The sequence below is a fragment of the Buteo buteo genome, chromosome 24, assembly GCF_964188355.1.
Source record: "Buteo buteo chromosome 24, bButBut1.hap1.1, whole genome shotgun sequence".
NCBI lineage: Eukaryota > Metazoa > Chordata > Aves > Accipitriformes > Accipitridae > Buteo > Buteo buteo.
In genome coordinates, this window is record NC_134194.1 from 1,350,185 (window position 1) to 1,371,823 (window position 21,639).

A 21,639-nucleotide genomic window follows, 5' to 3' on the forward strand; every position below is an offset into this window, starting at 1 on the left:
TTACTGATCAGCAAAAATGCCATGATAACCAGCTTGGATGCCAAGTCCTTCAAAAATACTAACTGCCAACTTCTCTCTCTTACATGGCTTGGCATTGAAATATCTTCAGGTTACTCAAAATATATTGATTACCAAAGTGTTATGGACCCCACAAATCCTTGGCTAGGGCTCCAAGAACGGGGAAAGAATAGCTTTCATAACCCAAACAAGTTTATTTTATGTTGTAGTCCAGCAAGTTTATCTGTGTCTCCCAGGTGTTCTGTTTTATATTCTGCATTGCTGCCATGTATGCTGTGCATACCTCAAACTTATGAAAAGTGGCTATTAATACAAGTATTTAAGATAGTTACATATTCACAATTACCTGTATAGAATTAGTGCCAGGTTGAACAATAATAATTTATCCTGGAATTTATATTGTTTGTTTGTTTGTTTTTAATGAAGTGTCCAGGCTGACTGAATTGCTGAAAAATATCTGCTTTCTCTTTACAAGGAAAAGACTCAAAAATCTGAAGAGAGAAAGCTCCTTCCTTGCTCTTAAAAGCTTTACTTATCACCCTCGGGTACAAATGGACAAGTCTGAATTCATTTTTGTAACTGGTTTATTCTATAACATATGAAGGATATATATGAATATCTATTCAAGTTCAGGTATGAAGTTTCCGTTCAAGTGACGAAAAGCTATTTGGGACTTATGTTAGCAGCTATTTTCATTGAAAAAAAAAAGGGATAAAAATTTCAGAAAACCCCAATGAGACTTGTATTTGTTTTAGAGAAGGTTTTAGGTTTTGAGATTTTTTAAAAAATATGCAAATAAACTATTTGAAAATGTTTTACTTCAAGAGTTTATATGGATTTAGATATCAATCAGCAACTGAAATGAAAAAAAATTAAAAGTTTGAGGTCAAATATAGTATTTAAAGCAAATTTAAATAAAATCTGTTATACAGTAGTGGCAAGAATTCAGAAAACGGTAAAGCATAGGTGTACTTCTGTAGACTGTCAAAGACAGCGTGCTGGGGCCCTGCCTCCTGACCCCTGAAATAAATGCAACACAGTTCTGAAACATTCAGGGCGTTAATTGAGATTAGCTTATTAGCTATTAGCATCAGACACTGGCGTTTGTCCATAAGCACTTGCGTGAAGATGAGGTTGGGATTTCTTTGATCCAGGAGGCTGACGACAATGCAATTAGGAAGACCTGAACTTTTGTCCTAATCTGTTGACTTTCTTGTGAGATCTCTAGCAAACATTTATCCCTCATGGTTAAGTGACTGCATCTGTAAAATATTTAAACACTACTCATTAGAGCACTTAAAGAGCAGTTGACAAGAGCTTCGCGGCTCTTCTCCGGGCTCACCTTGCTCTTCTGCCCTCAGCCCGGCTGCCAATGGCCCTTGGTTAAATGAGGCACACTCCAATATTCTTAGCTTACCTTTCAAGTATTTAAAGCAAATGAAGTCATTCCAGTTTTAGCTAACCTTAACGTGTCCATTTCTTTCTCAGTTTATAAAAATACGTGCCTCCTGCATGCTTTTTAACATGGAAAGTGTACCCTAAGTACACTCTTAACCACTGCAGGGTAAATTACAATCCCCTTAAATCATTTCCAATTATCCTAAACTTTCCAAATACACCGCTGGGTCTCATTCTTTTATCTGAAGTAGCCTTATCAGAAAATAATCTCTCAGCTCAGATAAGCAGAGATACCAGATTTACAAAACACTGCTGGATTTTACTTTTTTACCACTTCTTTTCCATAACACGTATTCTATCTGGTGCTTTGGGGGTTGGTTGCTTCCTTCTCTCCGATCAGAAGGGACACTGGCGTTCCTTTCTGCCAGATTCTGCTTATTTCCCTTCTTTAGCCCTCTCCAGTGACAAGGACATCATTTTACATCTCCAAAGGACAGAACTATACCAGAACTACCCCTCTTGCTCACTTTCTTTCCAGAGGATGTATCACTTAAACAAAACTGAGCTCTGTGAGAATGATGGCTATGAATAAAAGGTATGAACGCTGTTAACACTCTATACTCCATTTCAGCGGTAACTCGGTTTTGTTAAGAGAGGTTGTTTAAAATGCTTAGTCCTGTTAAATAACCCCTCCACCAACTTAACACATGCACCGGGTTGTTTCATTTGTAGAACATACACGTTACTGCTGCTTTTTTCCAACACCTACAACTTCATTCTTTCTTACACTTCAGAAGCTTTTTTGTTCCACCACTCTGATTCAGAGGAAACTGCTGTTTTCATTTGGGCTTCATCATGTGCTTCTCTGCATTTTTCCAATTCACAGATGCTAAATTATATGTACTGGAAATAAATGTTAGAGTTACCTGAGCTGCTGCTGAGGCTGAAGTGTGTTTTGGCCTCAATAACCGTACACCAGGGAAAGCTCAACAAGGCTCCACTGTCTTCATATCGTACTTAATTTCCTTTGGGTCATTGCAGGAATGGGTTTCCCTGGTCAAGACTGAAAACATCCCTTTAGGAAATATGGTTTGCAGAAGTTGTGTGCATGTATACTTACTCCAGTTTGTTACAAAATTAAAATTATAAAATATTGAATACCAAAGGCGAGAAAACAAATACAGATACAGCCTCATCTCATTTAAAAATAACTCATGACTATCAATCCTCAGGTTGCAATTATTCCCCATGGGTTAATTCTTTTAAAATCCAAGGCTTTGAAATACCAGCTACAGCTTGTGAGAAGAGCTCCATAGCGAGTAAAGACAACCGGCTCCAGATTTAATATTCCTAGAAGGTCAAATAACTTAAAATTACAAATACAGTGTTTGAGTTCTCTCTTAACTGGATGTAATTAATTAGGTCAGAAGTGAAAACAGTTCCTTAAGTATTAGATGTTACAAGAGGAAGCGCACCCTGCAAGTCATTATCGTATGCCCAGAATAAATTCCTGTAGTAGTGTCAATCTAATAGTTGTCAACAGTGTAACTAAAGCATTAGTCACGGGCTGCTCATAAAAATATGTGTTTGGAACAGGAAAGGTAACCGTCCATAATTTGTCTTAAACGATACCCTTTATTTTCTCCATTATGTGGAGAGTAGAAGGAAAGCTAAGTGAATAAAATAGTAAAAACCTTTACAGAGTCAAAAATATGAAATGTGACTGTTCATATAAATGCTATATTAATGCAGAATTCAGCCTGAAGACCCCCAATCTTGCAACAAAAATTAACCCAAAATCAGAAAAAAAGGAGAAAAAAAAAAAATCTGGGTGTTTTCATGAGGCTACATTGTACCCCTAGAGTACAAATAATGCAATTACTGCAAATGCATCTTCTTGCACTGTTAGCTCAAATAAAAAGCCAGTATAACGGAAAAAAACTTCTCCAAGGCACATCTCTTAAAAAGAAGTGGAAAGTATGCTTTTCTCGGAATGAATGGCAATACAGGCAGTTCTTTTGCCTGTATTAGTAAAGATAGCAATTATTGTTGGCATAAGGCTTGTTGTAGTTTATACAGAATTTCTTAGCTGCCCTTGATAGATTGTCAGCTGTAAGGCAACATGCAAACAGAGCAGATATTTTAACATAAACCTTGGGACCATCGTTTCTAAGAATAAAATTCTTGAAACAGTTTTTGTGGCTAATCAGTAATCAAAGAAGTTTTCTGTTATAGCAGCAACGAGAGCGTGCCATTAAATCTGTGCACAGTCGTCGACACAGAGAGAGTGCCTGTGGTACGAGGGTCAACAGATCTGTGTCCTCAGACCCACCGAGGGCTAAAATTATCTCTCCTGGTGAGCTGGAAGTGTCACAGCTTGCCAATAGTAAGTTAGTTTCTCTTTCAGTTAGGGGAAAATTCATAGACTTTGGCTGAAAATGCTGTATTTTCTCTGCAGCTAATGGTTCGCCAAGGCATGGAAATTTCTGAATGTTTCACTATGATGCAGTTAAAAGGAAAACTTTTTCTGTCTGCTCAGCCATAACAATATAGATACAGGGTGTTTCTCTGAGGAATATTCTGGGCTGAAATAGTGAGTGAGTGACTACAGTCTCCAGGAGCCTTGTAGTGCTCGGGCTCTTGATTTTCTTGATTTTGTTGAATCTCTAGAATTTATTATGCCCAGTCCAACTGCAAATGGAGCAGCAGAAACAGACAGTTCCGTATGTGAATCGATGGTGTTGGAATGCAAAAACTTGCCACATGCAGAGATGGTAAGAGCTACCTTCAAAGGGAAATTAATAGCAATGATACGTGGAAAGCATTTATTAATTGATATTTAATGATGCATTAATATCTATTTAAAATTTTGCATAGGGATTTTTACCGTAAAGTGAAGCTTTAACTAACTGTTGTAAAGTGAAGTGGAAGAAAAGCAGCAGCAGAAAGATTAAAAAATTAATACCATGCAAAAGGAAATTAGTTCACCTAAAGATGTCTCTTAAATAAAATATTTTCACTTATTTTTCATGCACTACCACCTTTTGTCCATCCAAGAAATGTAATCATTCTGATAATGAAAACCGCTGCCATTGATCAGCGAGAACCAAGGAGAACCGCACTTCCATCACTCTTCTTTGTAAGGGAGCAAGGGACTTGGAGAGAAAGCCTCGGTTTTGTTTAAAAGTTTGTGCACACTCAGGTCACCGGGCTGGTCGTGCGTTCAGCCGGCGAGGAGGTGCCGTGTTGATTTAAAACCACGTCAGGCAACACCAGAATTCAAACATAAAGTCTTCCTTCCAGTTCGAAAGTTTAGACCTAAGCCAAACCCTGGCTAAACTTGGGAACACAACCCAGAACTAGAAACCCTTCACGATCCCGACTATTCGACGCCAGCCCCTTGGCCAAAGCCTCCGCAAGCTCCAGGTCTCGCAGGGGCTGGACACCTCCCCGGCTCCCCCCGGGATGGAGGCGGTGGCAGGAGCCGCTCCGCCAGCCCCCGGAGCTCCCACTGCCCGGCAGCAGCCCCGAAACTTGCCCGCGCCAACACGCGGGTGATGCGGCACCACAGGGTCCTTCTTCCCGAAACCTCACACCAGCGCGGTAGATTTTTCTCTCTGTCTTGATTACGTGTTGAAATGCAAAGACACCCCCCTGCCCCAGCAGTCTCACAAGGATCTCTTGCTGACTCTGAGTTAAAAGTAGGACCTGCAAAGTTTGTGGGTTTTAATTTTTTCTCTCTCTTTTTTTGCTCCATGCAGCAAATGACCGTATGCCATTTTGTCTGGACCAGCAGCTATGCAAACAAATATCTAATGTAAAATTATTATCTCTTAACATATAAGCTGAAATACAGATATAACATTTTTACAAGAATCGATTAAGCCAAGGATCCTTGAGGAGGGAGATCCAAAGTCTTGGAATGAAAAAAGCATTCAGCAAATCCAGTTCCATGGATAACTGGTACTTGCTATGATTTCCTCTGGAGATTTCCCAGCTCATTTCACTCAGTTTTTTTAGACATTAAACGATTATGAAGGTCAGTGGAAAGCCCTCAGGTTCCTTCCCCCAAATCCCTTCTTTCTCTGTCATTAAGAGGACTCCCCTCGCTCTCCTGGCAAGCACAGGAGAGAGCTCTGCCGCAGCTGCCTGCCCTCCTGCAGCCTCATCCTGCCTCGGTGCATTGCCATGGGAAGAGCCTGGCTCAAAATATGAATTTAGAGGAGACCCCCGAGACCCTCTCAGTGGGGCACGGGCCAGCCCAGAGCATGCCCTCCTGGGACACAGCCTGGGGGCATGAGGAAGGGGCTAGGACTGCAACAGGGTTCCTCCCAAAATCAGAATATCCTCCAGGTCGCCAGGGACGTGTGCTGACATTTCCCAGAAGCAGCAAGCAGCTCAGCCCCCACACCCCACCCGCCAGCTCCACTTCTCTGCAGTCATTTCTTATCCATTTTGGTGGCTGGACAGAGTATTTTCCTACACATTAAAATGTGCAAGCACATTGAGTTTATACTTACTGCTCTCTATTTTCTTTACTGTTACAAATTAAGGTAAGGTGCTGATATATTCATGAGGATGCTGTAATTATTTTCTCCTTAATTTACCTGTTTTTTCTGAGGGGGTACATCAGGATCTGTTTATCAGATGTTGGGAATACACTGTTTAAACCAAGCCTTAGTACATAATGAAAAATCTTTATTAATTTTAAAGTGGTTGAAACTATTTTTTTCTGCTTCTCTTATAAAATCATGAGGCTACAGCTTCAAAGGAAAGTTGAGGAGTTAGATAGTCCCCATGCAGGATTCAGTGAGAATGAAATGCAGATGTAACTAGTGTTAACCACCCCGCTGATGCTCTGCGATTTTGGCAATCTGCAGCGGGAGTGCTGGAGGAAGTTACAAATTTAGGCCAGACCCGAATGTGTTGCATCACAGCGCTCTCGACACAAACATCGCATTTGCTTCCACTGGCGGTGGATGGTCCTCTGCACACCAAGAGACCAGGGTGAGAGGTACTTTAGGCAGAACGATGGAGGGAGTGGTATTTGCATGGTTTAAATGAGAAAGGTGCATGGCATGGCTCTGTACATAGCATTACATTAGATCAGGTTTCTTCCTTCTGCAAAATTGATTATATGCTCATTTATCACCTCCTACATTCACACTAAGCTCATTCCATTTGCCTTTTCTTATTCTTCAGATGTGCCTTTTACACCATCAAAAAAAATGGAACACTGTAAAAAAATGAATAAATATCTCGGTAAAGCCCAAGAGTTTAACTCACATCCTTAAACTCGGGGATTTCACTGCAGAAACCAGTGGAGTTCTGTCTAAGTAAAAATGGAAACAGTCTGTCTGAGTTATAAATGGCACTTGCTGCCAGTAGAATAAAAACAAAGCTCCTGCCATCAGGAGCCAGAAGAAAGGAGTCAGTGGAATAGAGAGCAGAGAATAGTGATGCTCCATCATAAGACAACAGCTGACCTGTGAAGTGTTTATAGAATAATAATCCGTTTCTTAGAGTTTCCTAAAATCCCACCAGTTTTACTTGTGGCAAATGCCCATTTCGCAGCCGTGACACGTCTGTTTACAGCTCCCCTGACAGCCCAGTTGCAAAGTTCCTCTCCGGAGGGGGTGGCCGAGCGGTGCCTCCGTGCCGGACCTGCTCCTGGCGCTGGCAGAGCAGCAGCAGTTACGGCCACTGGGGGATGGAAATAGAGGTTGGAAAGGAGCGGGAGAGGTCGGTCCGTCCGGTCTGGCTCAAAGCTCTCCAAAGCTGCCACTGGATCATTGCCAACAAATTCTGGTGAATATACTGCTCGTGCACTGTGAAGTCAGCACAGACTTCCCCTTACTGAATTTAAGATCCTCCTTTTTTATACACATTCCATAGAGGAATAATATTTTGGGCTTGTGTTTGATGGTGTTGATTTGTAGGCAAGACACTAAGGAGATTTCTAATAACCGTCTCTTTCCAATTAGCAGCAGACCTAGAAGGCAGCTAAGAAATGCCTTTATGCTTAGCATAGAATATTTGATGGAAGTAGGTCATTTTAAATTTTAAGTGTATTACATGTGGCAAGTTGTAAATCTGAGAAAGAGAGAAGAGAATAAATACAGAACCCATGCTGGATGTTTGGTTTTGAAAGTGCTGACTCGAGCAGTGTGAAGATGGTTTTGGTTGAGGATCAAGAAGACACTTGTGTCAGAAGCACCACAGTGGTGCAAAGGAGCATGGTTTTCCTTGGGGGGGGTGGAAGGCAGAGTTTCCAAGAATCTGTGAGGGTAACGTGTTCTTAACCAATTAGCAATGTAGAAAACTATTTGAGTAAAACCAGGTTTGGGGGAGTGAATGGTGCAGCTTGAGCCAGCCAGCCCCAGGCAATCATGGGGGGCAGCTGGGAGCCAGGGGTGGGGGGGAGAAAAGGCGGCTCCCTGCAGTGGGCTTGAGCAGAAGGGTCTGGGGGCTACGACTCAGGGGGAAAGGTTTGGTCCTCTCTCTCGAAGACTGGCACTATGGCGTGCAGAGATCTAGGTATGGTGGTAGGTGCTTCCCCGGCAGCAGGACCGAGCCTGCTGCTGCTGCTGCGTGAGGTCTGCCAAGGAAATAACGAACTCTCTGGCCGTATTTAGGGGAGATCTGAATCACAGTCAGAGCAGTGAGAACTGCCTTTCCCGGGATGAAAGAATGGCTCCTTGTGACTGGTCAGATAAGGAATCTTCAAAAGCTGATGCTGAAGATTTTTTAGAAAAGAAGTGCATTTAGAGAATATGTGTTCTGATTGTGACAGAAATTCACGTTATCAAAAAGTAGTTGTTTATTTTTTTTAAAGGGTAAGCCTGTTTCAGTTGTGCTTCAATGATTTCCCCTCATGTGAACCCACAGAATTAGGAGCTTAAAGTCCTTTCTCTACCATACTGCTTAATTATGAACTGGAGGTGTTAAGCTAAGGAAAGAATGATTGCAGCTAAACACCAGCTCGGCCTTAGCAGCTGAAATGAATCTTGTTTCTTCTATAGGGTGGTGGAATATGAACGTAAACATCGTGGCTGAAGGCCGTGTAGGGCACTGTGCTCCCGCCGCTCTCCCTCGGCAGGCACGCCGTGCGCCCGCGCCAGCCAGCGGAGAAGGGGAGGAGAGTCGCTGCTCCGTGCCTCATCTGGTTGAGCATCGTCAGCGAGAAAAGGTTTGCCTAATTGTAGCAAAGAAATGGGATTTCAATATTTTAGATTGCAATATACAAAAATCACCCCTGCTTTCCATGGTGTCACCCAGCCTTCACTGGCGGGCAGTTCTTCGACCACCAGCTTGTGTCGAACACCAAGACACACAGGGTGTGCTGCTGTTTCGGGTAACGTCATGTTCATCCAAAATTGCCTTTCTTAAGTGAAGAGCAGCTGTACTGAAGGTGATCCTGCTCTCTGCAGTTTCAGCCCTATTTAAAAGGTCACCGCAGAGGTGTGCGGACTCTGAGGGTAGAATAACAGGTGGTGGTTCTGTTTTGTTTTGGCCCCCCTCCTAATTAGTTATCATTTACTATAACTTTGCTCTCTGTAGTTATGGCATCTCCCAAGGCATAATAAATATAAACAAAATAATGGAGTATTACTTTATATGAGAAAAATAGTACAAGTCATGTTCTTGTTCTGGCATTAAGACGGTTAAGATCTTGTCCTAACTTCTTGTGCATCTAGAAAGGGGGATATGTTTTCAGCTGCTCTCTTTGCTAATGTTATTAGATGTCTACTACCTCTATTTGTGCAATCCTTCCAAACTCAGAAAGCTTTCCAGCAGGCCAGGCTCCACTATGGCTGTGCCTTCCCTTCCAAGTAGGGAAAAATGCGGTGCTAGACACCCATCGTAAGGGCCAAACCACCAAAGACAAGTAGAAACAGGGGCATCAGTGGTAGGAAAATAGACCAAAAATATTAAATACACCTTTGTTCCTGGTTAAGCCATAATGCAGTGAATGACACTCTGAAAAAAAAAAAGTATATGGATTTCATGAAAGGACTTGGTATTTTTTTATTTGTGCTGTCTGTGTGTTTCACAACTGAAGAGTTATAACAGTGGTACAGTCTGTTCTATCAGAGAAGATGGTATTAAAGGTTTGCCCACCTTATTGCTGGATCTTTATGTTGGAAAGGAGTTTTTGAAGGCATTTTTGATACTTTGGGAGGAGGAGAAGGGAATTTGATGTTCCTGTGGAGCAGGTAGGGAGGAGGCTGTGTAAGTTGCTTCTGATAACTGTCTTTAAGTTGTACGACTTTCACCCTACAGGCTCTTGAGCACATCTTAACTTCATTACTTCCAAATAAATGAAACTAGTAATGAAAGGAAAATTAAAATGCTTGGGAGCATTTGAAAGGTGAAGCCTTACAGCTGGTCTGACACGGTGCAATCTGTAGGGGCTCACAGGGCATTGCTGGTTGGGGTATTTCGTAGTCGGGCTTGACCCACCTGGAGCAGTCTGGGGTAACGGACCATGACTTGCAATACCGAAGTCTAAGGCATGGTGAATAAAGAGTTGTAACTTATTTGAGGAAATAATATTTTGTTGTAATGCATCTAAATACAAGTGTGAGAAGGTATTGGTCTAAAAGGCAGTGTGGTGAAGTCATGCCTAACATGGGGAAAACTTTTTGGGAAAAGGTTAAACAAATGGTTCTGTCCTCTGTGGAGATCTCTTCTGAAGTTGAAGCCCGTACTGGACTTCCACTAGTGTAGCTAAATTAATGGAGGGTATAAAGTCATGGACCCTGAGAGATGTAAGTGAGCCTCTGTTGTAGAAGCAGCTACTAGTAATAGCCTCTCCAGGAGAGTTTATTTTATGTTTTAGATGTGGTTTTGCATACCCACATGAGGTGCAGCTATGCTGTTATATTTGCATCCATGTGGGATGTCTTCTGTTTTTAAAAATGCTGACATTTCCATGGCTCCAAAATGTACAGCGTAGATGGAAACTCCATTTCAAATGCTGATTTGAATTAACACTGTGATATGACCAAACATTTGCCTGCTACAGAAGGCATAATGTTTTGCCCAATCTGCAGTGAAAATACTTAAAATGGCACAGATATGGTTATCAGACATGAAAATTGAGCGAGAAGTTACTAAGAGGAAAACCAACGGAGGAAGACCACAAAGCTGCTTCTGTCTGGGGAAAAAAAAACCCAACAGCATTTAATCATTCCATGGCAGTGAAACTGGCATTTTTCAGTAATAGCACTGAACTGTGATTCTCACTTCTTAAGGAAAGGAAAAAGCATGCCCAGTATGACAGTCTGCCTCCTTTAGTAAAAACATTTGTTGTTCAGAAGCTCTAGTTAATGCAGAGCTGTTAATTGTCTGACCATTAAATTACTTGGCTTCTACTTAGTCCCCACTGGGGACTAATTTTAAATTCAATTAGCACAGAATTTAAAGGAATATAGTTGAGGGATTCTAGAAAGCTACAGAGATATGAAATCGTGTTTGATAAGATGCAGTCAGGAAAGGGAAGCTTTAAATCTCAATTTCAAGGTTTTAAACCAGGAGAAATTTTTCTCCAAAAGAGAAATTAAATTCCCTTTGAATACATGTGCACAAATGAGATTCCTTTATATTAATGCACTGTAATTTCTAATTATTTTGTTATTTCAGGCAAACTCTTAATCAGCCAGAATTTGAACCAACCAATAAAACCTTCAGGAATTAAAAAGTCATGGGGTGTATTTGTAAGTTCACATGTTGTTGAATTCTTTAGGTACTGGCTAAGACTTCAAAGTGTCAAAATGCCACTTCCATCATTTTCACTCACCCAAAAGCAAGACAGATGAGAAATCGCATTAGGTGGCCTGATTTCCAGAATACTTTTGCAACTGCAAGAAATTTAGGCAAGCACTTGGAAATCAGTTAGGAGACCGACTGTGTTCCTTTTACTGCACACAAATGCAGCCATTTTTTATTTTAAACTGCTGGTAGGTTTATGGAGGTGGAGTATAGATTTGCAAAGCAAGATTTGGCTCAGGCTGATCTCACTTGGGGAGAATATTCAGCAGCACCACTGTGAAGATCTCTCTGACTCCTAGCATGTCTGCCCTGAGGTTGCAGCAGTGATAATTGCTACCATTAAAATCATATTTTAAGATTCCTTTATTTAAATAAAATAAAATTCACACAGAGTGAAAAGCTGTCCTCGTGGGTAGAAAAGCAGATGAACTAGTCCTCATACTGACTGTGAATTGTGTGCCAGACTTCTACCAAAGCCACTGAAGCAATATGGGGAGATGCGTATCAAGTGCTAAATGATAAATGCATTGTGTATAAAGTGAGCATGCATTAAAGGTGTAATGCCGTCCTTGAAAGGGAATAGGTAAGTTGCGCTGTAGGGTGCACCTGTAGCAAAATCTCATTCTGGAAACCAGATGAGGAACTGCATTGCTCCTGTGCACCCATGCCTTGAAGAGACTTTGTGCACGTTGTGCCTGGCTTTTAGATAGGATTTTCCAAGGCTCTTAAAAGCTTTAGGGGCTCTGCTCTCAGTGGGGATTGGGCACTTAGACTTTTTTGAAATCTTAGCCTTTTGACTAGGTATCGCCGCTATCCTGTTCTTCTACAGGAGGTAATTTCTCAATATTTAGAGAGCTCTGGAAATATGCTCAGTGCATCGCATTCCCTCTCTGGTGTAGCTGTACGTAGAGCTGCAGATGGTGTTGGGCAACAGTGGTCACCACCGCGGAGCGTCCCGCGTCGGGACCGCGGGAGACGGTGCTGCCCCTGCCCCGGCTCTCTCCTGCCTTTCCCGTTCACCCGTTGTTTTTTTTTTTTTAACATTTTAATCACACTTGCCTGCTGCAGTCAGAAGTGCACAACCGGAGGCAGAAGTGTGTCTCTGAGCCACCGTTCTGGTTTTTGTAATACTGTGGTTTCCCTCAGGAAGGAAGAATGAGCCTTTCTCCTCCCTTAGCAGCTCATCAGCTGGAAAACTGCTGTTTCATTGAATGAGCTGGTGTAAAGCACCCCAAATATCTATCTGCCAAACCACTGAAAAGGTATAAAGCAGCTCATCAGGTATACTTTAGTACATGGACTCACTTCATTTATGTGCTACTCTTCTATGATTTTGAATATTAACATTTTAAGATAAATGTTGATATAGACCAAGGAATTGCTCAGAAATGTCTGTGTCTATGTGCGTGAGCAGCTCTCCTCCTGCCCGCAGTCCCGGCATCCGTCTCAGTCGCAGCAACCAGCTCGGCGATAGCAGCAGGCAGGGGCTGGAAGGTGTTTGCTGAGTAGATGGAAATATTCCCGCTGCGTTTCCCACGCGAGCCAAGGCGCTGGCGAGCAGATGCGGCGAGGAGGGACCAGGCAGCAGCCTGCCGGGACGAGCGCGGGGAAGGCTTCGTCCGCACCCCTCGCTTCGGTTTTGGCCGAGTCGAATTCAGCCGTGGGCTGGGGAACCTGCGTTTTGCACCGCTGGGGGGGGGAATCCTTGTGCCTCCTGGCCCTGCCGGGAAGGGGTACGCCGGGAGGGATCTGAGGGATTTGCCAGCCAAGGTTCTTGGCAGTTGGGATGCCTCTAGGGCTGGTGGGCAGGTGTTATTTTGATGGTTTTATTCTCCTTAATTTCTCTCCATTCCATATTACCTGAATTGCCCGCTTTTTTCTAGTTTGATGTTGGCATACATTTTGGGGAATAGAACCCCATTTAAATACTACTTCATATTTAAAAAAAAGGCAAAACAAAATCAAAAACCAAGCAGCAAAACAATTACAATTAAATTTAAAACTTTTTAAAGGATGCCAGTTTTATTTTCCTTTGCTTTCCTGGCACAAATCCATTCAGAAACAGTGCTTGCCAACTCATCTTAATTTTGGATAATTACATTTTTGCGATTTCTAATTTGCTAATCTATAGTAATTCTCTTGCGATTTTTAAAAGGCAGGAGGGAGAGTAAGGAAAGCTGATTTGTGATCAGAGTTCTCCCTGCTATAATTAACTACATCTAAAAAACCATAATTGATGCTTATATAGCTTGCCAATAGCATCTCTTGAATTGGAACATGCAGCGTTGTATACTGTGCTTTCTGCTCTGAAAAGATTGATTTGCAAGCCACTATCAATCTGTTGCTAAGCAGTTAGTGACGGCACACAGTAAAGTCCTCAAGGACAATACAGAACAGCCAGAATGTTTTTCTCAGTATCAAACCTTTTTTTCCCCATCTCCTGAAATATTGCATCGGTTGGTCCTTAATCAAAGTATAAAAAATGTTGCCAAGGCAATGCCACATTTATTGCCATAGATCGCAGCAGACAAACCTGTGCTGGGAACTACAAATTTTAGGACTTTCACACCAGGCAACAGAGGTGTAATGTGTTTTGTTGTCATCGGCATCTTCATTTTAAACTCGGCTTTTTTGTAGGGTTGGTTGTTTGGGTTTTTTTTTTTACTTATTTAGGTAAGTTTAGTGAACAAGGGTAGAAGAGTCAAAGTCAGGTTTCTTTAGCTAAACCTGTGAATTTGGCTTTCATGATCTTTTTGGCTGAGACGGGAAAGCAGCCATTGGAAGAACTGGGCTCTCGTGTTGCAACACAGCGCGTTGCTGAAAACGCCTGCCAGGGATGCAGGATGACGCAGTGCTCCGTGTCCATGCCAGGAACCTCTCGAGTGGACAAGAGCGAAGTGTGCATCCATCTTGCATCTCGCCTGTGTTCATCTTAGGAGTGTGTTTGTACAGAGCAACAATATAAATTCTAAACCTAGCCTGGAAATAAAATATTCTTTCACAAGCCTGCTGTTCCTCTCAGGACCATGGGGGGAGAGAGAGCACGTATGTGCGTCTACAGCAGAGACGTGATTCTTGCACATCAAAAAAACCCAAATCCCAAACCAAATCAATGAGGCCATTAATCTGTATGCATTTTTTTAATGTACAGATGCAAATTGAAAACCAATCTTTAGAAAGATATCCTAAACAATTAGGTCAGAAAAGGAACTGAATGCTAAACTCTCTGCTTGACTGTTCTACTTTGTAATGAGATTTTAATAAAAAGGCAGAGAAGAATGCCAGCTGAGCTGCCACATCTGACATTTTGATAACCTCGTCAATAATACAGTTATTTTATTGGCTTTAAGCAGCTGCAGAACTCTTCCTTATTGTTTAGCTGTCTGTTCATTCTATTCCTGTCTTGTTGATAACAGTAAAAAGACGATGAGTAACAGTGGCAAATCAATAGAAAGGCATGTTTCTTCTTATATGACCATGAACCCAACTCTCCAAATTACATTTTAAAACTCCAGGCTCTTTATTTGTTCATAAGTAGATAGGTGGGGAAAAAAAAACCCTCTGAATTTTTAGTTGTTGGCTTAGAGTTTTATGAATGTATTTGTTCCCAGGTTTTGTCTCTTCTGAACTAAGTAACATTACATTAAAAGCAAAGCACAATATTTATTTGAAGTGAGGGACAAGCTTTTAAGCTTCACTACGAGTATCTGATGGATGGGTGACCACTAAGTGAGCTTACATCAGTGTTCAACCTTGTGACAGCACACCAGACTTTGCTGCTCTGTTAGGAGGTTGCGCTCCCTGTTCAGAAGGTAAGAGGAGTGTTTCTGTTCTGGCATCTTCTGGCTGAGTCCTGAGAAGAGACTTGAAGGAGAACCTGCAGTGAAAACTATTATGGCTGCAAAAGGAAAAATTAGAATTGATTTTGAGAAACTGAACACTGCTCTCAACAACAATTAATTTCAATTCTGAATGTTGAGTGTAAGAAAATTCAGCTGTGATCACGGAAATTCAAAGTTCATAAGCAACCAATAGGGTATCTCAACTTTTAGCAGCATTTTCCTAGTCATATAACAATGAGGTATACATTAAAATGTATCCCTTCAGAACAAAATTTGAATTATTGTTTTAAAATAGTCTCTTCTGCCTTCTGAAAATAATTTTTCATCATAAAATTTCATCAAAGACAACATCAAATAGGACATTTTGACCAATATACACGAGCAGGAGGGTGGCATTGAATTGAAAGCTGGGCATGAGCCGCGCTGAGTTCCTCCGAGCCCTTCAGCCCTGGTCCTGGCACGGCTGTTTGCAGAGCCGTGGGGTGGGAGCCCGGGGCTGGGACACGTTCGCTCTCAGCTGGGGAGGCGATGGAAATGGTTTCATCTACCAACAAGTGCACTACTAAATAAACGTTCTATGGCCTGCTGCTGCTGAGGTGGGGAGGCAGTCTGCAGTGCCTAAATATAGCACGATGCGAGGGCTGCTGAGCCAGGACCGCTTTTTACAGCCTCTTGCATCAAAGCCAGGCTGTGCCCCATCCCGAGCTCGTCTCTTCATTGCTTCGGAAGCGTCGGGACGTGCTTAACGCCAGCCTTCCCCGCACCGATGGACAACGGCGAGTCCTCTGCTAGCACGATGCAGCTTTCCTGCCAACCCTGGCATCTCCCCTCTGTTCACAGGTGCTCCTGGTGCAATGATTTCAAAGCTGAAGTCGCAGCAAAAATGTGTGTGATAATGTTTCTGCAGAGATGCCGCAAGAAACTTCAACGTGAAATCGGAGGAGGTCACAAAAAATAAATAGTAAATGTCTCCCGCTAGCTAGAAAGTACATATTTACCATACAAACAAAATTACTGTACCCTGGTTGAAACCATTAAGCCACTGCAGCCACAGGCACGGAAGGTGCCTCGGGTGGGCATCAGGCAGCAAGACCGGGCTGTGCCTGCCCAGGCGCCCTGTGGAGCAGCGGGTCCGGCAGGAAAAGCTCCACCAGCCCCAGGTGTAGCCAAAGTTTAAGTTCTTTGTTTACAGGAAGGCAGAAGCAGCAGTCCAGCGCTTGCCTGGCTTTCAAGTATTCAGACAGATGCTCAGAAGAGTCCTGAGAGCAGGCTCAGCCCCGGGGCTGAGGAGCTGCTGAGGCTCCTGACGCTGATGAACCCACCTGCCCGCACCGCTCCTCGCAGGCATCTCTCATCCATCATCTGGGCATCCCCTGAGCACACGCGGGGTGATAAATATCATCACTCCTTGCTCGGGACTGGGGCTGGTTGAGAGGACTGGGGCTGGGGACTTGGCCAGCCCTGCTGCCCCACGCCATCCCTTCCCGAGGGCTTTGGTGATACACTGGTGCCTCTCTGGCTTCTGGTGTCCTCAAGTTTAAAACGATATTTAAAAATCTAGAAGCAATGTCAGGAATGGATAAGAAAAATAATGCAAAGTCTGGCACGCTCCTGAAGAGACTCCTCAGAAATGAAAGGACAGGACCCACCGATAGCTGGAAGCTGAAGCTGGCAAAAGCAAATGAGGTGAAATGGATTTTTAATCATTCCTTTGGAAAACTTGCAACGTGCCATTAGACCAATTTCCTTTCTAGGAAGAGACCCAGCTTTCCTTTCCAGCCAAGAGCCAGACAGGCTGCGCTGAGCACACGAGGTGTCCCTGCTCAGCACGGGGCCACGCGGGACCTTACACCCTGTACGGTTAGCAATAAAGGGAATTGTGTACGTAATAGCGGTTCTCGGGCACGTTCTCTGTGTGCAAGGTTACTGTTCTCACCCCAGGCTGATGCACAGCGTGTCTTGAAGCTGCCTCTGTGTGACTGTTTGTAGCTCTGCGCAGGCAGCACCGCGATCTCGTGATGGCGGAGGAGCACCAGCACCACCACCACCATGAAGCCTTCAACCAAGTTTCTTACCACTCAAGGGGCTAAGCTTCCTAATGTGCCACCTGAAACCAATTGGTTTCTGAGAAAAGGAGGTAATCGGAATGCAGCTCCAAAAGAACATAATCTTGCAGCTCATCCTCGGAAGGTTTTTTTTCCCCCTACTGTTTGTATGTAATTAGAAACTGAAAATAATAACAAAAGGCTTTTTGTAGATAAGTTGACATGCTTGGCTTCAAAAACACATTTGAATGAGATTAAAAGGGACTGAAAAGACTAAAAAACATTCACCCTGTATGGAACAAGACCAGAATGTACTCAATGGGAGACAGAAATCAACGGCTCCAACCTACAGTACTGGCCCCATAGGAATTTAACGATTTGGAGAGTGTCTTCTAGTCTCTAAGCTGTGAAACTTGAGCTCTGTTGTTCTAATTTTGCCAATTTACTCTATTTTCCTCCTCCCATGATATTGGGATAATATTTTTTCCCTATTTTTATTTCACTGAATTCATCCTGAATATTTTTCCACAGTTATTTAATATTTGCTGTTCAGGCTGCAACAGCTATGCTTCTAGGTGAAAAAACTCATGTTGTGTTGCCAAAAGAAGAAATATAAGCCAGACTGCTTGTGTTAATATTTGCATTTGAAAGTACAAACCCGAGTTTTCTCCAGTACTAGACACTTGTCCTGCAGTAAAAGTGCCTGAGAAAAATGTTTGCAGGGTAGAGGGGAGGATGCAAAAAATACTCATGGAAAATACCACTTAGTGAACTATATTTTCAAAATACAGAGTACTTGGAAATGTCAACTATCCGCTTAGCAGCTAGAAGTTACATTATGGTACTATCCCCTAGAACAATTTCCTATTTGCCTTTAACTGCCACGCTCAGCTTTTAAAAAGCAATAACCTAACTCCGTAATGGCTTTGGGGATGCTGGGCCACTCTAGGTTCCTTGGTTTTGGCTTTTTATTTCTAACCCCTGCAAAGGGGGAATGAGCTTTGATGCTTTTGCTGACTGTCTTGGGTTTGAAAGTGGCAGAAGGTGGCCTTCAGCAAAAAGATTGGCTGTTATTCCCTTTTCTGGACTTACAAACTCTGACCCTCTCTTTGAAGGATGACACAGGACTCATTTTTGTGTTCAGTTTTTCCCCCAAGAAGAACGTATGTTTCGCTTTATATTTAAAATTGGTCCCTCTTACTTCGGGGGAAGCTTTCTGACTGGCTGGATGCTGTAACAAGCACGTACCGGTGGGCAGAGAAATGTTCCTCCAGGCCCAGCGCTGCGGGGCTGAGCCGTAGTAAAGGGGCTGAAGGAGGTGATGCCTCCTGGCAGGAGCTCCGAGGGGTCGACCACGAAACCCTACCACCCCCTCTCTAGGAACGTTTCTGTTGTTGAAGCTGTGACTGAATTGGGGCAAACAAAGGCGTTTCTGTGGTGTACTGAGTGTCCCATTGAACATCTTGGAGCAAGGAGCCGTTCCACCTTCTCCTTCCCGGGAAGAGCCGGCTGACAGCGAGCGCAGGGATCCTCCTGGTTCCCCATCCCACCTGGGAAGATGCAAAAATTAAGCAGTCCCTGGCAGTGTTTGGGGGGCTGTCAGAGAAGGGATAAGAGCAGCGTGGACATTGTGTAGTGAAATCCATCCAGCTGGAAGGTGGCTGGGTAGACCTTGTTGCATCCCAAAGAGAATTAGTACTTAATGCCTTAATCTGCCTTTTCCTGGGGTTTTAGCTGGACTGCACACTTGCTCTGCCTTTCTTTTGGATTCACCAAATCCCAGCTCCTGCCTTTGAAAGGTGACGCGTAGCTGTTTCAAGCAGGGGGCAGGAGCATCCCTGGCACTCAGAGATGTGACTTTGTTGGCAACTGCAACTGGCTGCTCAGAGTCCAATATTGCTGCTTGGTTTCTCGACAAAATGATAATACTCCTGAGTAGTCCTGATGGTTTTTGCACATCAAATTCCCTCAAATATATTGCTGCTATTAAAGTATCTGTAAAAATAAGGGCTAGAGTGCTAGAGATTGCAGTGCTGTCTTTGTAAGCTGTCTACAGAGAAGCTTTTCCCTTCTCCTATTTCCTCCTGGTCTCACCCATGCAGGGGAAGGCAACGCCTGGGGAACAGCCCATCCCAGACCAGCACCTCGGGCCAGTGGTCCCCATCCTGCGGCGGGGAGCCGGGGGGGCGAGGGGTCCAGGCGCTGGGGCAGCATCGCTCTTCCCTCTGCTTAAAGCTTTTTGAAAAGCTGCTGTGATGCCACCTCATCCCCCTGCAGTTGGGGAAAGGTGGGGGGTGCGTGTATAAATATCAAATGGTATCGGAGACGATGCCAGTAGATGGCACTCAAGAATACACAGCTTAATATCTGGGGTTTGGAGGGCCTGGTGCTCTACGGGGAAAGTGGTTTTCCCTGGCAGCTCTCCGCTTGCTCCTGCAAGGAGCTCTGGAGGGATGCGAGCTGTGCTGGGCGTTAATCCCAACCTAGCCGAAAGCCCTGCGGAGATGGGGGGTCTGAGGCACCCCGGGCTGTTCCGAAGCCGGAGGTGATGTGCAGTGGCGCTCAGCGGTCCGGCCACCGTGCCGAGAGACGCTGGCACCTGCGCCCTCCTCCCACCCTGGAACCCTCATCACCACAGGGAGTGATGCTGAAGTGGCTTTTTCAGCAAGGGGAAGAAATATATAATTTATTTGTCAAAGGGGTTGCGGTGATCAAAGGGCAACTTTAAATGGAGACCTGGGCAAATGCTGCTGCACCTGTGCTTGGCATCCCCGTAAACCTCAGGGTGGGCACAGCCCTTCCAGCTCTCTCGGGTGGCGAGTGTGTCACCGGGAGCGTGCCTGCGGCACTGTAGGGTTCACCCACCCATCTCCAGAACAGGTCGTCTTCAGCTCATTAGTGGCATCTCTACCACTTCTCCCCATTGGCAAAGCAGTTACGCTGGCATGCCTGAGGCCAACAAATCCTTCTCACCCTGGCTAGCATGTCACCTGCTGCTTTGGATGCTCCTTACACTTTAGGCCAGTTTCTGCATGTTTCCTTCTGCACCGGCTCCACAGCAAGTGATCTGCCATAAACAACAGCATAGAGACCCGGGCAGTGTCCATTAGAAATAAGGCAAGATAATTCCCAAGTTGTCTCCAAATCCCTCATAGTTTGCCCCAAGTGTTTATCGTTGGGACTGGTAACATAATAATTGTTGCATGATTTGATGAAATCCATGTTCTTTTTTTTAAAATGTAATTTATCTTACAAATACTTCTTTGCACACTGTCACAATAACTAGAGGAAGAGACTTGCAGGGTGAAACTGTGCTCTGAGTTGCACTGATTTAGCGATCAGTGTCATGTCATCTTGCATTTTGCAGCTCATATTCATTAACCTGAAAATGTTCTTGCAATTTTCTTCTCCTAGACTAGTTTTAAAGTACAAAAGCAGCTTCTATTCATTTCAAGGAATCTGAGAGCAATTATCTCTTGTAAGGCACTAAACAAGAAGGGGGCAGGCTGAGAATCACTAAATGGTATTTAAATCATTAAATTTATCATTTGTTCAAATCCTTGATTAAAACAGTATTTATCTGGTTTACTTCAATGTTTGAAGAATTGGACTAAATCACCACATTAAAAACCCAAAAGCCTTCAACTGTCTCTGCACTGCCTAATTGTTGTAGCTGGTAAATAAGTGATGTGGTCCCAATTCTGATCTTTTTTGCTTCAGTTACAGGCTGGCCCAGTTCCACTGATTGTAAGGAAACTGATCTCTCTTTTACAGTACTTTGTACAGCTTATTGTACCCTGCACCGTCTGTGTGCACTTGCTTGCACCCTGTCATGCTAAGGTAGACTCATTTTAGGACGGAGATGGGTAGATCAGTCCGAAACAGCAGCAGCAAAGCCATATCCAGGCAGCAGTGCTGAGTTAAGTGGAGATCTGGGGGTGATTCCTGCAGTGCCATACTTGAACTTTCGGGGCTGTGCTGCCTGCGGCATGCAGTCCCACGCACCGAGGCACTCTGCACCGGCGTCCAGGCTCTCCTCTTCACCAGGACACCTCCAGATGCGTGAAGCCGTACACATTCCGACGAGCAGATACCAAGTACGCTTTGATTTCCTTGTTTAGCTTTGATGGTTTTAATCCAAAAGCTATGCTCGTTATACACCTGCCTGACCTATTCATGTTCTTGACGCCACACACATCCCCTTGCCATCCTCTAAAACTAACAGGTTTGTGGTTGGTGCCGTCTCCACGCTGCGAGAGGGGAGGCTTTTGCTGGGGAATGCCGCAGGCAGGACTGTCCCTCTCGGGGAGCTGCAAATGGGCTTCACCCGAAGTGCTGGTGGAAACGGCGAAAAGGGTTGCGTGCGCTTGTTATTGGATGCTGTTGTTGCTGAGGCAGACCCGTGCCTCGGCTGGTGGCCTCAGGGAAGAGCCCAGAGCAAGCGGACCTGCTGGTCCTCGCTCGGAGGAGGAGCTGCTGAGAAAAGAGCCTCGGACACGGGTACCTCACCTGCAGCCTCCAGCGCTCGCTAGCTGGAGACCAGCCACGTGCTCTTTGCAGGA